Source organism: Silene latifolia, chromosome 11 (assembly GCF_048544455.1).
Source record: "Silene latifolia isolate original U9 population chromosome 11, ASM4854445v1, whole genome shotgun sequence".
NCBI lineage: Eukaryota > Viridiplantae > Streptophyta > Magnoliopsida > Caryophyllales > Caryophyllaceae > Silene > Silene latifolia.
In genome coordinates this window covers 100,523,889-100,541,180 of record NC_133536.1, presented here as the reverse complement: position 1 = coordinate 100,541,180, position 17,292 = coordinate 100,523,889, and the positions used below count along the sequence as shown (strand labels likewise).

The 17,292-nt window shown below is 39.0% G+C and overlaps 1 pseudogene; it reads left to right on the top strand.

The window, feature by feature from the left end:
- The first annotated feature begins 13,721 nt into the window (after positions 1-13,721).
- On the top strand, positions 13,722-13,820 carry LOC141616167 (small nucleolar RNA R71; annotated as a pseudogene).
- Positions 13,821-17,292: the final 3,472 nt, after the last annotated feature.

Sequence of the window (17,292 nt, the reverse complement as noted above, 5' to 3'; positions counted from 1 at the left end):
TTAATCTCGCTTTGTCAAACATGTAAGTCTGAGGGTGTAAATCTCATTTATTCTTGTATTTATTTTTTGTATTTCAATTAAGGTAAGGATTTATATCATAAATACGCTCAAAACCGTCTTCAAAAACATGTTTTAAAACCCTTTCTAACGCATCAGCAGAGAGACACCATCGAGAAGAAACGCAAGAGCTATTGCGCCTTCTGGAACAGTTGCATCACTTGTTGCGCCTATTCCAGAGGCTGCTTAGCTGTTGTTGCTCTTCTTCTTCTTCCTCGTGTTTCTTCATTGCTTCGTTCAAAGGTTTTTTCTCGTTTTATTTCTTATTTCCTTTGAACTTTCATCTTTTTTTTTTTTTCAGTTTCTTATTTCTTTTTATAAACTCTTTTTGACTTAAATCCCTTATAATCTAATATTTGCGGGTTTTCGTCATTTATTCAAACCCGAATTTTAAAAGGTTCGATCTTTTCCATATCAAGTCATTTGAATTCGTCTTTGTACATGCATTTTTTTTCCAGTTTTATCGAACTTTCACTTCCTTTTGCTCCATTCAAGTTTCGATCTTTGTAAATTCGACGTCGTATAATTGTAATTATTAATCTTTTGTAATATTTCGTTTTAATTTGTTCCTTTTCGCTTTATGACGATATTGGATGCATGTAATCTGTCTAATCCACTTCAATTCGAGTCATATACTAATAATCAATGTAAACTAACCAATGAATAATAATGAACAATGAGTCTGACTTTCACAGTGAGAATCTAACTCGAGAACAACCACATAAACTGATGCGCCTCTTCCAGAGGATGCAGTTTATGCTGCACCTGTTCTGAGGCGGCTTCTGCCTCTTAACTCGTCTCGCTTTGATGTAGGGTTTTTAATTAGGCCTCTATTCGTCTACTATCCTTATTATCACCCTATAATTCGACATCTTCCACTTTATCTTATTTTAATTCCTTTTTTTTTTCTTTTGAAATCTCTCCTTTTGAGCGTATTTACGACGTAAATGCAAGTATCCATTGTATTTTATTGTAATGGTAATTTCACTTCATATTGTTCTTGTATGATTTATTTCTCTTGCTTTTCACATGTAACGAATCTAATTCCAACTTCGACACAATTGAGTGCAAAATTGCTTGCCAACCCACATAGTATATATTCACATGCTAGGTTTAAAACATGTATGTTGCATCGCATGCATACAATTGATAACATATCGAGTATAAATAACTTCCCTGACCATTAGTAGAGGCCGCTATTGAGACGGGCGGGATTAGGTGTTCAAATAAAGAGCTTCCTAATACGTACCATCACCCCTTACTCAGATATATGTGAGCATCCGTGTTCATTGGCATCGCGAGAATCATTCTAGACATAGAATGCTAAGGGTAACGAACTTCTTAGTGTTTGTGTCATTACTTTGTGTCTTGACATGACATAAAGTATTCGAACGGTTCAAATTTTCCATAAAAATAGGTGGCGACTCCACAAACGCAGGCTTGCTCAAACCTTTCACGGTTTTTATACCTTTCAAATCGGTAACGGCACATAACGTGCTTTGTCTCAACCAAACTTATGTGGGAGAAGTGTCGTTGCCTCGAAATCATAACCAACGCGCGAGATGTCACGTGGCGCGGGTGGCTTGGTCCACAATAAGGTAGGCAAATTCTTGGATTGTAGCTATTAGATGGAATATAAAATGGCTACAAGGGTTCAAACGGGCTAAACAAATGGAAATGTAAGGCTTATTTGAACGGTAAGAACCGCCTTACCTCATGTACTTAGTCATATGAACGCATAATAATTAAGAAATTAATTTCACACTTATGCAGTTTGATATTACATATTCCACAAGGAGAACCACACTCAAGCCTAATTGACAATGAAACCAGTTTATTGATATTCCTGGCCTAGGAAGCTCTATAGACCTCATAATTGAAGTAGTTTACCAACATAATTTAGTTAAATCTAATCAGCATATGGCATGTCAATACGGTATAAACTTGAATTATGAGCTTCGTTTTCCATGAATAACGGGTCAAAACAATGTACATGGATAACTAAATTGGGATTCAAATGTAAAAACAATGCATATTATCATCATCGCTACTCAATTCACCAAGACTCGACCTAAAACAAAGGAAATAACATATTTTGGGATTTTGTAAAAAAATTAATTTTTATGGATTTTTATTTGTTTAAATGCACACAACATAATGTAAAGACTCCTCCTCCAAGCCTAAATGTCAGTGTCCTCAATGTGACACCTACAGCATAGCAATCATACAACAAATCACGAGCAACCTAAAGGACACATCTAACAAAAGGAAGGGGAAATAACTAGAGGTAATACAATAAAAGTAGATACAAGGAAAGAGAATACCAGGCAAAAGCTTAGGAGTTCCCCTAAACCTGCTGCAAAAAAAGGGGAAAAGAGTGACTAACTGCGTGAATAAATCATTGTCAGCAACGTTTAAGACCAAAAAAAGCAAGGGTACTCGATCGAGTCCATCACCACTCGATTGACTACACATTTGGCGAGATTGTTTTTGCACTAAAAACCAAGTGCTCACCCATGACACAATCAAAACCGCTTAACGCACGCATTAGTAAATCAAAAAGTAGCGCATGTGCTATGCACAGACTTAAGTAGCACCAATATAAAGGACAAGCAAATAAAGTTACCAATGAATAATGTTCGGGCTCGTCAAACTCAAAGTCTAATGTAAAATACGAGCATATTTGCTCGGCCTTCCAATTCATCATCTATGGGGAAAAGGTATACTGCTTTATCCATCATATGAGAATTCTCCACCTCAGAGACTCTAACGGGCTCCTCTCTAAATATATCTGCTTCCAGTGCATCTAATTCAGCTTCCAAGTTAACACTTGTAGCAAAGTTGCATACCGTCTTTGGGTGGGGCTCATCTCCATAGAGCAACTTTTCAAGCTCATCGACTTCCTCATCCCATGTTCGTGACCCATCATCGCCTATGCCTGACACCAAATTGACCTCTGAAGGATCCCGACTGAAACATAAACCAAGGCATTCATCAAAAGTAGGATCGCTAACATTAATCAGATTACAAGAAGCTTCTAAGTTAAGAGGGCGCAATGATTTCTCAAAACCAAATGTGATAGTGTCATCTCCAATATTGAATGTAAGACTCTCATGCCTAACATCTATAACCTCCCCAGTTGTGTGCAGGAATGGTCGTTCGAGAATAATACGAACTCGAGAATCATCAGCCATCTCTATTATTACAAAGTCAACTTGAATAAAGAATTTTCCGACTCTAACTGGCACATCTTCTAAGACACCCATAGGGCACTTAATAGATATGTCAGCCATTTGCAGGGTCATACTAGTACATTTAAGCTTAGTCATGTTCAGTTGTTTGCAAATTTTATACGGCATGACACTAACACTCGCTCCTAAATCACAAAGAGCATTGTCAATAGCTAATGGACTAATAGTACAAGGAATAGAAAAACTCCATGGATCCTTAAGCTTAGGTGGTGCGGGATTGTAACATCGCACTGCACTATTCAGTAAAAGCGACTGTCTCCACTTCATTAAAAGGCCTCTTCTTTATCAGTATCTCCTTTAGAAACTTCGCATAACCTTGCACTTGAGTGACCAATTCAGTAAATGGCACACTAACTTGATGATTCTTCACTACCTTCATGAACCTCCCTAACTGCTGATCAAGCTTTAACTTATGTTGTCGGTGTAAAAAAGGTAGTACAATAGCAATGGACTCGTCTTCTTTCGCTTTACTCGAAGTTTTTGAGACACCGTCATCAACCAAAGGGGTTACTCGATCGAGTACAGAGGCCATTCGATCGAGTACCCTATTATTACCAAGTGTCGTAGCTGAAAGGCGAGAAACAACAACTTCAGGGGGGGGGGGGTGTACTCGATCGAGTCCGTGACCACTTGATCGAGTACCCTTTGTAGTTCCAGCATTTTCGTCCTTCTTGATTTGTGTCTTAGCTTGGTTCAATTCGGTCTCGTCATTACTCAACTCCAGGTTGCCCAATACCTTAGGATGCATGTAGGGTACCCCCTCTTCATCAATAGGCATCTCCGGACCTTGAGAAGTACTGTCACTCCTAAAATGAATCGCATTGACTTGCTCATGTGCTTGTTTACCTTGAAGATGAAGAGTTCCGGGTTGCTTAGAAGGATTTTGGACCGCTAAGTGAGCAACTTGGGTATCCAATATCTTGTTATGAGCCATAAGTTCAAAAATTAGAGCCGCTTGCATTTGTTGAGCCATAAGACTCTATTGCAACATAGCTTTCATCACTCCTAGATAATTATTAGGAGCTTGCTGAGGTTGTATCTGCTGAAATTTTTATTGATTGAAACTGTGACCTCTTTAGTTCTGCCTAACAAATTTCCCTTGTGATTGATTACCACGATTCTGGGAATAATATATGCATTCTGCTGTGGACTCCTCTCAGTGAAGAAAGTAGAATATGGGGTTCCTTGCTTGAAAACCTGAAAAGTATGTACTTGCTCAATTGTACTCATACATCTGGCCGCAGTATGACTATCAATCCCACGTGTTTCAAAAGGCACCTCCTATTGAATGGTGTATGTGGATCAAAACTCGTCGTCAAAAGCTACCAACCAAAACAATATTTATAACTTCACGAACTACTCTTAGTAATGAGGTAAATAAAGGTCGGATCCCAAGGGACGGGTATTGATGTAGGATTCTCAATTGCAAATAGCTATGTCTTAGGGTGTCACAATTTGGGTTGAGGTGATGTGTAATCTAGACTAATCAACAAAATAAAAGTAAATTAATGAAAACAAAGCAAAGCAATTAAAAGGAGTTTGTAAGCAAATGATTAAAAGCACTAGGGTGTCATGGGTTCATAGGGGATTCATGGGAGTAGATCATACAAACATGTTCTCAATTAGATGCAAGTACTTATTGTTGTGATGGGATCGAGTTAGTGTATATCTTACGATCCCTAAGAAGGTTTGGGTCCCGGAGCCGAGTCGTCTAGACTGTACAATACCTACAAGTCGATTTAATCCTTCCTATTCAACTCTATGCATGGTCTAATGAGGCTCGAGTTGGTTTATATCTTACAAGCCTCATTGAAAAGATAAGGGATGGTCAAAAAATGCAAGGTTTCATAGTCTTACATTTCATCAAACATAACATGTGCATAGGTTGAAATCACAACAAGCAAGCAAATTAATTAAGAGAACATATTAGATTAAGCATAGATCAATCCCCACGTTTGTTTCCCCTAATTCCCCATTAACCCTAGCTAAAGAACTACTCACTCATGATCAAGTTTAGCATGCTAATAAGGTTGTCAATCATACTAACAAAGCAAAACATGATGAATAAATGAAAGTGATTAACAATAATTAAACAAGGGTAAAAAAGAATTATACCTTATAATAAAGCAAAGAATAATAGAAGTACTTGATGATTGATGGAAGGTTGTCAATCCTCCAAATAAACCCAAATAATCTTCTAATTACCCAAATAAAAGGAAGAACAATATAGAAATTAAGATGTGATTAATATTGAGAAATGTATTATAACTAAATTAAGACTAAATTAAGACTAAATTAAGATACGATTATAATAGGATTAAGAGAGTATTAAGAGTTTATTTTAATCTAGGTAGTACAATGGGGTATTTATACTAAAATTAAGTACAAGGATTAGGGTTACAAAGCGCTTAAATGACTATTAAGACCCTAAGAAAACTTGAGGAAATGCAACTCCCGAGGGACATGCGCGGATCCTCCTTACACGATCCGCTCGTCCCGTGCTAAGGGACGGGCTATTCTGTAATGAGATCTGCTCGGATCAGGGAGGAGACGCTCGGATCATAGCTCTCCAATCCGCTCGTCCTGGGATCAAGCCGCTCGGATCCTGGCACTTTGGTACACTCGGATCATGCTCGAGCCGCTCGGATCCTTGGACAGAGTTGTTCTCTTCTTTGACTCCTTAACAATCCGCAAGGATCGTGTTGGGGATGCAAGGATGTTTTCATCATTGCCCATTTCACTTTATTTATCTACTTAGGCCTCTATTATCGGTCTTCTCTTTTATGCTTAGTTATTAGATGCGATCCATTTAGCTCCATTTCGCCTCATAAATGCAAGGTTAACAATCCTTTCCTACCAAGGACACAAAACCTCAAAGAATATGCAAAATGGGAAACTAAAGATAATAAATGACCCAAATAAGTGCTAGAAAGCATGGGAATGAGGTTAATTCGGGGACTAAATGTGCTCAAATATGAGTCACATCAAACATCCCCAAACCGAACCTTTGCTCGTCCCGAGTAAAGAGGTGACTAAAACTAGGATCTTTATTTAAACTAGCCTACTAATATCACCGATATGAGGCAATTAGCGGGTCTCACTCCGCCCCTTCAACTCACAACAAGACAACCATAAGGTGGGGTGCCTTCTTGCAAGGCAAGGTGGGGCTTGCCAAAATGGCGATACATCCAAGCATTAAGCACAAAAGACAAGTAATGGATGCATCTACAAAAGAATAGCCACTTTCCTCATCTAAGTGGCAGAAATTATCTAAAAGGGAAGCAATCTAAGGTTACACACTCCATCATAGATATGGTTTCTTCAAACTAATAAGCCTAGGAGGATACCTATAAATCACCTCCATGTTGTGTCAAGTTAGGGTACCTTTGTCCTCAATCGTTAAATGCTTTCGTCAAGAGTATACTCCTTATGGTGTTAGAAACATTGTAGGATCGCAGAATTCCCCTTCTTGCCTAGACAAGAAGAAGGGTCGTCCCCTCTCCACCATGCACAAAAGTGGGTTCAATGGAAAAAGGGATCAATGTATTTTGATTTTCATGGTGGGAGTTTGCTTTTGATTTTGTTATTCCCCCCAATTTCTTGTGGCATTTGACATTTTTGAGAACAAATTCTTTTTGCCATTTCTTTGATGTTTTGGCAATTTGATGCTTGACAATTTTCAACTTTTTGCCTTTTTGAACATTTTCAAAGTCACCCTAATTTGTAACGAGGGTGCTTATATCAGAGCAAATAAAGTTCGAGTCGGGTTAATATCAGAGCAGATGAGATTTGAGTCAGGTCATAATCAGATCGGATGTCAAGGGATTAGGTCTTTATTCAAAACATTGGATATAATATGAATACCTTTTTTAAAAAAAGTAATAAATAATATTTTTTTGTATAACTCTGATATAATATTAATTCATTGAAGTCAAATGGGTAACACCCATGTACAAAAAGACACCCTAGATGTGACGCCTAGGTACATTCGGGTCATTTTGGGTTTCAATGTTAGGTTTCTGTCATCAATGTACGGGTTGAAATCGGTTCCGGTATATATCGGTTCGGATTAAAAACAATTCAGGTTGAAACAGTTCAGGTTCATTCGATTTTGGGTCTATTTCGGATATTACAAATTCGGTTCGATTTCGAATCAATTCAGGTCGATTCAGGTTTCAGGGTGAAGTTCAGTTATACCTTTCGGGTGTACGGTTAGGTGTCGATTCAGGTATTTTCGATCGGTTTTTCGGGTTTGGTATACTTTTGCCAAGTCTAATTTTAATACTTGAATTCAAATTGATAATTTTTGTGCCCATTCCATTTTTGTTGACAAAATGTGATAGAAGTGGAAGATGGTTGCATGGCTTCAAAGGTCACCTTGGAATTGACGGTGGCCAAGGAGTTATCACACCACAAGGTAATCTTGACTAGACCTTAATCCATGGGTCAAAGGATACTAGCATGACACATCCTAGGGTGTTTTAGAGGTATTCTAATGAGAAAAGTCTTAAGAAGAAAAAGTATCTACAAGGGCCTTATATACACTTGTCAAGTTTCCCAAATAAATGTTTTCACAAAATTTTTCCTAAAATGCAACTATATGCCATGATACAACTAACATTTATACAACTCTAATGCATATGCTTCTATCAACTAGTATGTCATATAAGCTAAATGCAACTCCTAAAATCACATTGGTTCATACCGCATCAATCAAAATAAAGCTACATAGTCATTAACATAGTGAGGAAAAAGGAGATTGGAAAGATCATACCATGCGGTCTTCATATTCTTCATGCCTGGGATGTGGCATAGTTGATCCAATGTAATAGGAGGATAAACAAACAAACACAAGTATATACATAATATACAATTCTACACTACAAAAGAATGAACATGTTTTTGGTATTTTCAATTTTCAATTTTTTATGGTTTTTGTTTTTATGAAAATAAAAGAACATATTTTTGCGTTTTTCAAAAAATTTCAATTTTTATCATTTTTGATTTTAAAAGTCAAGTTAGAATTTCCCATCCCCACACTACTATGGGCATTGTCCTAATGGCCAATATGATAGGAATTATGCAAGCTAAATGAGAATGCATGATTTCTACACTAATATGTAAACTACATGACATATATATAAATGATGCAATCTATTCTACTCTATATGATGCATGATTTTATTGGTTGGAGAGCTAATTTAGATTAACTCCCATTCCTTGTGTTTGAACTTCCCCAAACCGAGTAAGACACTATTTCTAGTGTAAAAGTAGGGAAGTTCATGCACAAGTATGCAATGGATGAAACTAATTATCATTTTGGATTTTCAAAAGTGGGAACAATAAATGAGACACCTCAATGGAACCGAGGTGGGAGTCCTTTGAGTGTTGCTAGGACTCAAAACAAATGATCAAGATTAAAATTTTTAAAACAAGAGACATAAACAAAGCTAAAGGAGGTTTAGGAAACTCACAATGGAATAGGTTGAAGTCAAGTAATCAACCCCGCATATGTGGCATCCTCCAAATAGCTTGTCAACCATCAATTGTCGCTCATTGCGACATCCTCATCACTATCATCAACTTCTTCTTCATCATCCTCATTATTTACCTCCATTGACCCGGAGGCTTCACCACTCTCATCGTCATTTGAACTTTGCTCTTCCTCCTCTTCTTCTTCTCGACAAGAATGACTACCTTCTCCATCTTCAATAACGATCTCCTTCCCCCTAGCAACTCGACTATCCATGTTGGCATCTTTAGAAGCACTTGGGAAGAATACCTCCTTATCCACCCAACTAGGTAAAGGACATGAAGGATCAAGGAGTCCTTGCCTAGCTAGATGTAGTAGGGGCGGATATTGAGCACGATAAGCATTCACCCGATCTTCATGAGCTACCTTATGCATATGTTGCATTAGTTGGGTCAAATAGTCGTTGCCTACCATGACATTAGAGCCACTTGGTTTGAATTCTTGGTAGGCAAATGGATATGGTGGAGTCACAATGGAGGAGGAGGAGGGCTTTGCATTGGATTCCCTATGTTGCTTGATGATCATTTCGGCTTCCTCGGAGACAGGTAGAAGGTAGTCGGGTCTACAGACGGAGATACGGCAAATCTTGCTACGCAAGACAAAGGACTTAGCTTCTTTGATGAGCCACTCATACTTGTTGTCAAGATTGTCATTCTTGACCCAATGGGATTTGTTGATCATAGTGGCCATATCAAGGAGGTTGCTCCCTTTAACCGGTTTGTAGGTTTTATCTTTGTTGAAATCCGGGTTAAAGTGGTTGGCTAACCTCGTTACTAAGCCTTCGTTGATAATGAATGCCGCTCCTTCTTTCCCATTATCAATTTCAAGCCACTGATCAAGTAAAAGTTGAAGGATGTTGTACTCTTTGGTGAACTTTCCATTGATATTCATGGTAGACTCAATGTAGACAAAATCAAGCTCGGTAAAGTGATTGGTGCCTTTTATTGCAATCAAAGTATTGCCCACAAACTTGTGCCATACTCTTATGCCCGGACGGTGAACATATAGAACATGGCACTCCCGAAAAGAGTCAAATTTTCGCCCGGTAATCGCTTTCCAAAGGGGTGCGGCATCATATTTTAAAGGCTTCTTTGTATAATGATAATGTTGTAAAAGACCAAACACTTCACCAAACTCACTCAAAGCCATTCTTCTACTCTTGTTCTCAAGACGGAATTCAACAAATTTTTGAGTCTCTATCTTAAACACCTTCAAGGAGCTTATGAACTCCATGGTTAGTGAAGGGTAAGTCAATTCTACCATTTCAAAGAGGGTTAACAACCTCATGGACTCGAAAAATTTCCTAGTTCTCTCAAGCACACCCAACTTTTCTAAGGCACCTTGACATATAAACTTGGTAACCACAATAGTCTTCCTAGTAATGGATAAAAATGCATTCCTATGAGCATCGGTTAAGAAAGTTACCTCCGGCAATTGTTCTATAACCAGAGTAGGTGTGGTAGCTTCCTCAATAGGAGTTGCGATTTCTTGGATTTCTACCCTTGGTTGTACCACTACCAAAGCCTTTGATGCATGAAGAGCTTGTTGCCTCTTTGATAAATTTGGGTTTTTGGGTGCCTTGTTTCCGCCTTTTGTTCTTGCCATTATGTTCTCCTTCTCAAATTTGTATTAACAAACCAATATTGTGCTTGAATGCTCCTTCTTTCCTCAAACTTCAATCAATTCCCAATCAATTTTAGGATTTTCGAATTTGTACCCAAACCCTAGAAAATTGATTCAATTTGTGAGGATTTCGATGTTTAGATGGTCTTTTGTTGATAAAGGAGTGGTTTAATCTTGATTTGAGCAAGTTTTGTTTTGGTGGTGGTGATTTGGGTTGAGAAATTGGTGTTTTTGAATGAGGGGATTGAGGGTTTTGAGGGAGAAAAGATGTGTGTTTTTGTTTTTAAAAGATAGAAATGATTTGGGAAGGAAGGGATGATTCCCGTGTTTTTGTTAAATAGCAGCAGGGGACGCTCGGATTCAACACGGGACGCGTGGATTTGCAGACAGTACATCCTGAATTTGCCAACCCGTGCCAGGACGCGCGGATCCACCTCAGCTCGAGCAGATTGCTTCTGAGGACGCTCGGATCCTCCTGGGGACGTGCGGATTTTCAAACAGCGTGAACTCATGAAATTGAAGCGTGCTAGGACGCTCGGATTAGTCTCAAGACGAGCGGCTCATAGTCTGGGACGAGCATCTTACTGATGATCTGCTCAGATTCTGATACATGACGCTTTCTTCAATTCCAGCTTTCCCAGGACCCACGTCCTAAGGCCGGGACGCTCGGATCGTCTTCAGGGATGCCCGGATTATCATCAGCTCCCACGGGCTCAGGTCTGCCCGTGGGGTTTCCTTTTCCCCATATCATTCTTTCTTCCTTTCCTTTCGTTAAATGCCGTGGGTGCACTACAAAGGCTTGGTTAGCCTAGGCACTTGCCATCACCACACTAGATCAAACACTACACATCAAAACACGTTAAAATACCTCCCTCACTTACTCATGTCAAAAATCTTGATCAAAGCATAAAATTGCAAATCCAAAAATGACAAAGATGCAATAAAGGAAATAAAATGCTAGTTAAAGGGTTAGAATATTTACAAATGGTGGTTTAGGGAGGACTCCACCAAACTCTCATTCCTTGATGAGATGTCAAGGGGGCAAAGCCAAGGTGTCGTTGATGTTGCTCAACACCTTGTTGAAGTAGTCGAAGGCTTGCTGATTTTCATTATAAAGATCTTGCATAGATCTTTGTGCATTGTTCTCTTCATGGTGGTGACCCGAGTCAAGATGATGACAAGGATCGACAAAGCCTTGGTCTAAGGTCATAGCATTGCAAATGTAGGGATTGACTAATCCTTCAAATTCGTCATCCCATAGACCACAAAATTCATTATCTTATTCCCCAATGATGTCATGAGTTGACAAGAGCAACTCCTCTTTCTTGTTGTCATGGCCAATGAGGCCTTCTTTATTACTTGTCATGATTGGTGGTGACCTATTCAAGCTCTCATTGTTTTTGAAATTTCCTTGCTCTTCGGATAGAGCTACTTGAAGGTTATCCACTTTCTTCTTCCATATGGGTGGTGTTTCTTTACCCATAGCTTGATCCTTGCATAGAGATTCTAACTTCTTCCTATCACTTTCTCGGCTATAATGATCGATCATGAAGCATGGCTCATGTAGTCGGGGAGATCTCATTGTTTTGTCAAGATTGAAAGTGACTGTCTCATCCCCCACTTCAAGTGTGAGCTCTCCATGTTTCACATCAATGACCGCTCCCGCGGTATGAAAGAAAGGTCTTCCTGAAATTATAGAAATGTTGGAATCCTCCTCCATGTCTACAATGACAAAGTCTACCGGGATGAAGAATTTGCCAATTCTCATGGGCACATCCTCCCATACCCCTAAAGGTATTTTTGTAGATTGATCTGCCATTTGAAGAGTAATATTGGTGCATTTGAGCTCTCCCATTCCTAGCCTTTTGCACGCCGAGTATGGCATGACACTTACACTTGCTCTAAGGTCACATAATGCTTTGTTGATTGTAGTGTCGCCAATGGTGCATGGAATAGAAAAACTTCCCAGATCTTTGAGTTTTGGAGGGGAACTTCCTTGTAGAATAGCACTACTCACTTTGGTAAAGGCAATAGTCTCTAGCTTTCGGATGGATTTCTTCTTGGTAAGAATGTCCTTCATGTACTTTGCATAGGCCGGAACATGATCGATCAATTCCGTGAATGGGATTGAGACTTTTAAGTTCTTCACAATTTCCATGAACTTTCCAAGTTATTCATCAAACTTAGGCTTAGCTTGACGACTTGGGAATAGAAGTCTAATCACAATAGGCTCTTTTTCCTTAGCCGTCTCTTCATTCTTCTTCTTTGAAACTTCATTGGTAGAAGGATCTACCTCCTTAGAGTTGTCCATAACTCTTTGCTTGTCACTAGCATCCACAACATCTTCATCAATTGGCCTCTTCGGCCCTTAATATCTTGTACCACTCCTCAAATGGATGACATTCACCGTCTCACGTCTTGGAGGATTATTTTGAGGTGGTAATTTACCCTTTTGTCTTTGAGAGCTAGAAGATGCTAATTGAGTCATTTGGGTTTCCAACATCTTGGTGTGGGCTAGTATGTTGTTGATGGTGATATCTTTGGCTTGGCAATCTTTTTGCATTTGGGTGAAGAATTCTTGTTGGTTCTTTTGCATTTGGAGGACCGCTTTTTGAACATCAAAGCTTTAGTCATTGGATTGGTTGTAGGAAGGTTGATTTTGATAACCTTGACTTTAGTTGAAAAAGGGTCTTTGAGCTTGATTTCTCATTGGAGGTGGGGTGTATGTTGGTTGGAGGTTTTGAACATTTTGGCTCTTGTATGAAAGATTTGGATGAAATTTGGTATTCTCATTATAGTAGTTGGAATAAGGGGTACCACTCTAGTATGCTTAGAAAGCATTCACTTGTTCATTTGTTCCCCTACATGAACTTTGGTCATGTCCCAAAGTTCCACAACTCTCACATACTCCACTTGGAATTGAGGATGATGCCACCATAGCATTAACATATTGTTTGGGTGATTTGGAAGCTTCATCAAGCTTAGCCATGGCCTTCTCAAACTTCAAATTGATGGTGTCAATATGAGCACTTAGTTGAGCACCCAATTGTGTGATGGAATCTACCTCATGCCTTCCTCCTCTAGTGGCCTTTCGAGGCCTACAATATTGGGAATTATGAACCGCCATCTCTTCGATTTTGGCCCATGTTTGATTGTCATCAACTTCGGTGAACATCCCATTGGACCCCATATTGAGAATATTGCGGGAATCTTCATATAGACCGTTCCATAATTGTTGCACAAGGAACCACTCACTAAGCCCATGGTGTGGACAAGAACGACAAGTGTCCTTAAATCTCTCCCATGCTTCATACAATGATTTTTCATCCCTTTGTTTGAACTCGGTGATTTGGGCTCTCAACATATTAGTCTTCTCCGGAGGATAGAATTTCTTGTAAAAGGCAAGTGCTAGCTTCTTCCATGAATCAATACCAAGGGTAGCCTTGTCTAGGCTCTTCAACCATTGCTTTGTGGTACCGATCAAAGAAAAAGGAAACAATACCCATCGGATTTGGTCTTGAGTAACTCCGGTTTGAGAAATTGCATCACAATAGTCACAAAAAGTCTCCATATGTGAATGAGGATCTTCACTAGGCATCCCTCCAAATTGACTTCTCTCAACTAATTGTATGAATGCGGATTTGGCAATGAAATTACCGGTTAAATGTGGTGGTGTAGGAGTACCATTTGTTTGGTTCTCCTCGGTTGGTACGGAATGTGATGAAAATGTAGGCATTGTGGGTTGATTTTGTGGAGGGTTTGGAATTGGGTTATCCTCTCCTTCTCTTGCAAAAGGGTTGGTAAACTCAATGTTATTTGGTTGAATGTCCACAATCTCTCCAATACCTACAACTCTTGAAGTACCTCTAGTAACTCTTCTATTGTTGGTTAAGGTCCTTTCAATATCGAAATCAATAGGTATAAAATTACCTTGTGATCACCTAGTCATGCAAAATATCAAACAACTCGAAAACAATTAGAACAACCTTCAAGAGATTGACTTCCCCAAGTTAAAGAAAGACACAACTAAAAACAATTAATGAAAATCAAATCAATTTAACACCGTCCCCGACAACGGTGCCATTTTTGTTGTCGATCAAAACTCGTCGTCAAAAGCTACCAACCAAAACAATATTTATAACTTCACGAACTACCCTTAGTAAAGAGGTAAGTAAAGGTCGGATCCCAAGGGACGGGTATTGAAGTAGGATTCTCAATTGTAAATAGCTATGTCTTAGGGTGTCACAATTTGGGTTGAGGTGATGTGTAATCTAGACTAATCAACAAAATGAAAGTAAATTAATGAAAACAAAGCAAAGCAATTAAAAGGAGTTTGTAAGCAAATGATTAAAAGCACTAGGGTGTCATGGGTTCATAGGGGATTCATGGGAGTAGATCATACAAACATGTTCTCAATTAGATGCTAGCACTTATTGTTGTGATGGGATCGAGTTAGTGTATATCTTACAATCCCTAAGAAGGTTTGGGTCCCGGAGCCGAGTCGTCTAGACTGTACAACACCTACAAGTCGACTTTATCCTTCCTATTCAACTCTATGCATGGTCTAATGAAGCTCAAGTTGGTTTATATCTTATAAGCCGCATTGAAAAGATAAGGGGTGGTAAAAAAATGCAAGGTTTCATAGTCTCACATTTCATCAATCATAACATGTCCATAGGTTGAAATCACAAGAAGCAAGCAAATTAATTAAGAGAACATATTAGATTAAGCATAGATCAATCCCTATGTTTGTTTTCCCTAATTCCCCATTAACCCTAGCTAAAGAACTACTCACTCATAATCAAGTTTAGCATGCTAATAAGGTTGTCAATCATACTAACAAAGCAAAACATGATGAATAAATGAAAGTGATTAACAATAATTAAACAAGGGTAAAAAGGAATTATACCTATGGAGATGTCCAAATAATAAAGCAAAGAATAATAGAAGTACTTGATGATTGATGGAAGGTTGTCAATCCTCCAAATAAACACAAATAATCTTCTAATTACCCAAATAAAAGGAAGAACAATAGAGAAATTAAGATGTGATTAATATTGAGAAATGTATTATAACTAAATTAAGACTAAATTAAGATGAGATTATGATAGGATTAAGAGAGTATTAAGAGTTCATTTTATTCTAGGTAGTACAATGGGGTATTTATACTAAAATTAAGTACAAGGATTAGGGTTACTAAGGGCTTAAATGACTATTTAGACCCTAAGAAAACTTGAGGAAATGCAACTCCCGAGGGACATGCGCGGATCCTCCTTGCTAGTCCTGCCTCGATCCGCTCGTCCCGTGCTGAGGCACGGGCTGTTCTGTAATGAGATCCGCTCGGATCAGGGAGGGGACGCTCGGATCATATTACTCCAATCCGCTCATCCTGGGATCAGCCGCTCGGATCCTTGCACTTTGGTACGCTCGGATCATGCTCGGGCCGCTCGGATCCTTAGACAGAGTTGTTCTCTTGTTTGGCTCCTTAACAATCCGCAAGGATCATGTTGGGGATGCAAGGATCTTTTCATCATTGCCCATTTCACTTCATTTATCTACTTAGGCCTATAGTGTCGGTCTTCTCTTTGATGCTTGGTCATTATATGCGATCCATTTAGCTCCATTTCGCCTCATAAATGCAAGGTTAGCAATCCTTTCCTACCAAGGACACAAAACCTCAAAGAATATGCAAAATGGGAAACTAAAGATAATAAATGACCCAAATAAGTGCTAGAAAGCATGGGAACGAGGTTAATTCGGGGACTAAATGTGCTCAAATATGAGTCACGTCATTGAACCATGATATGAAGCGTTTGCTGCTTTCCCAAGGACTAGGATGTCTTCAATTCGGCTATCTGGGCCGCCAAGGCCTCCAACTGTGCTGCAACTGCACTATCTGAACCACTCCTTCTCGTACTTCCTCTTGGGTTACCATACTTAGCAGTGTGAGTATCCATCTCATCTATTAATTTCCAAGCAGTGTCATTATTAGTGTCGTTTTGGAATCTCCCATTGGCAGAGGAGACAGGTAGGGCTTGGTGATCATCATATAATCCATTGTAGAATTGGTTGCAAAGAAACCAGATCTGAAAGCCATGGTGGGGAACAAAATGAACCAATCTTTTGAAGTGAACCCATGCCTCATTAAGGTCTTTAGTACGACCTTGTTTAAAACTTTTAATCTGGCTTCTTAATATATTAGTCTTCTGGGTGGAAAGTACCTCTTGTAGAATGCAAGAGCTAAGGAATTGCAATCAGTAACACCATTGGCATCCATGTCCAAGTCTCTGAGCCATTCAGCCGCTCCATCACACAAGGAAAACAGGAAGAGGACTTGCTTTACTTGATCTTGAGTTACTCCCGCAGTCAGTGGAATGGACCAACATTAATCAGTAAACTGGTTTGTCCTCTTCTACGGATTGATATTCTGCAAATGTAAAAAGCTTGGTCGGTCCGCTTTGAGCTTAGATTTCGGTTACTTGTCGTTAGGAGCACCTACACAAAAACAATATTTATAACTTCACAAACAACTCTACTATTAGTAAAGAGGCAAGTAAAGGTCGGATCCCAAGGGACGGGTATTGATGTAGGATTTTCGATTGCAAGTAGTGGTGTCTAGGGGTGTCTTAATTTAGGTTGAGATGAGAAGATCACTAAACTAAATAACAATAAAAGTAAACAAGCAAGATGACTAAAATGAGATGTAAACAATTGATTAAAAGCACTAGGGTGTCATGGGTTCATACGGGATTCATGGGAATTGATCATACAAACATATTCTCAAATTATAAGCAAGCAATTATTGTTGTGATAGGATCGAGTTGGTTT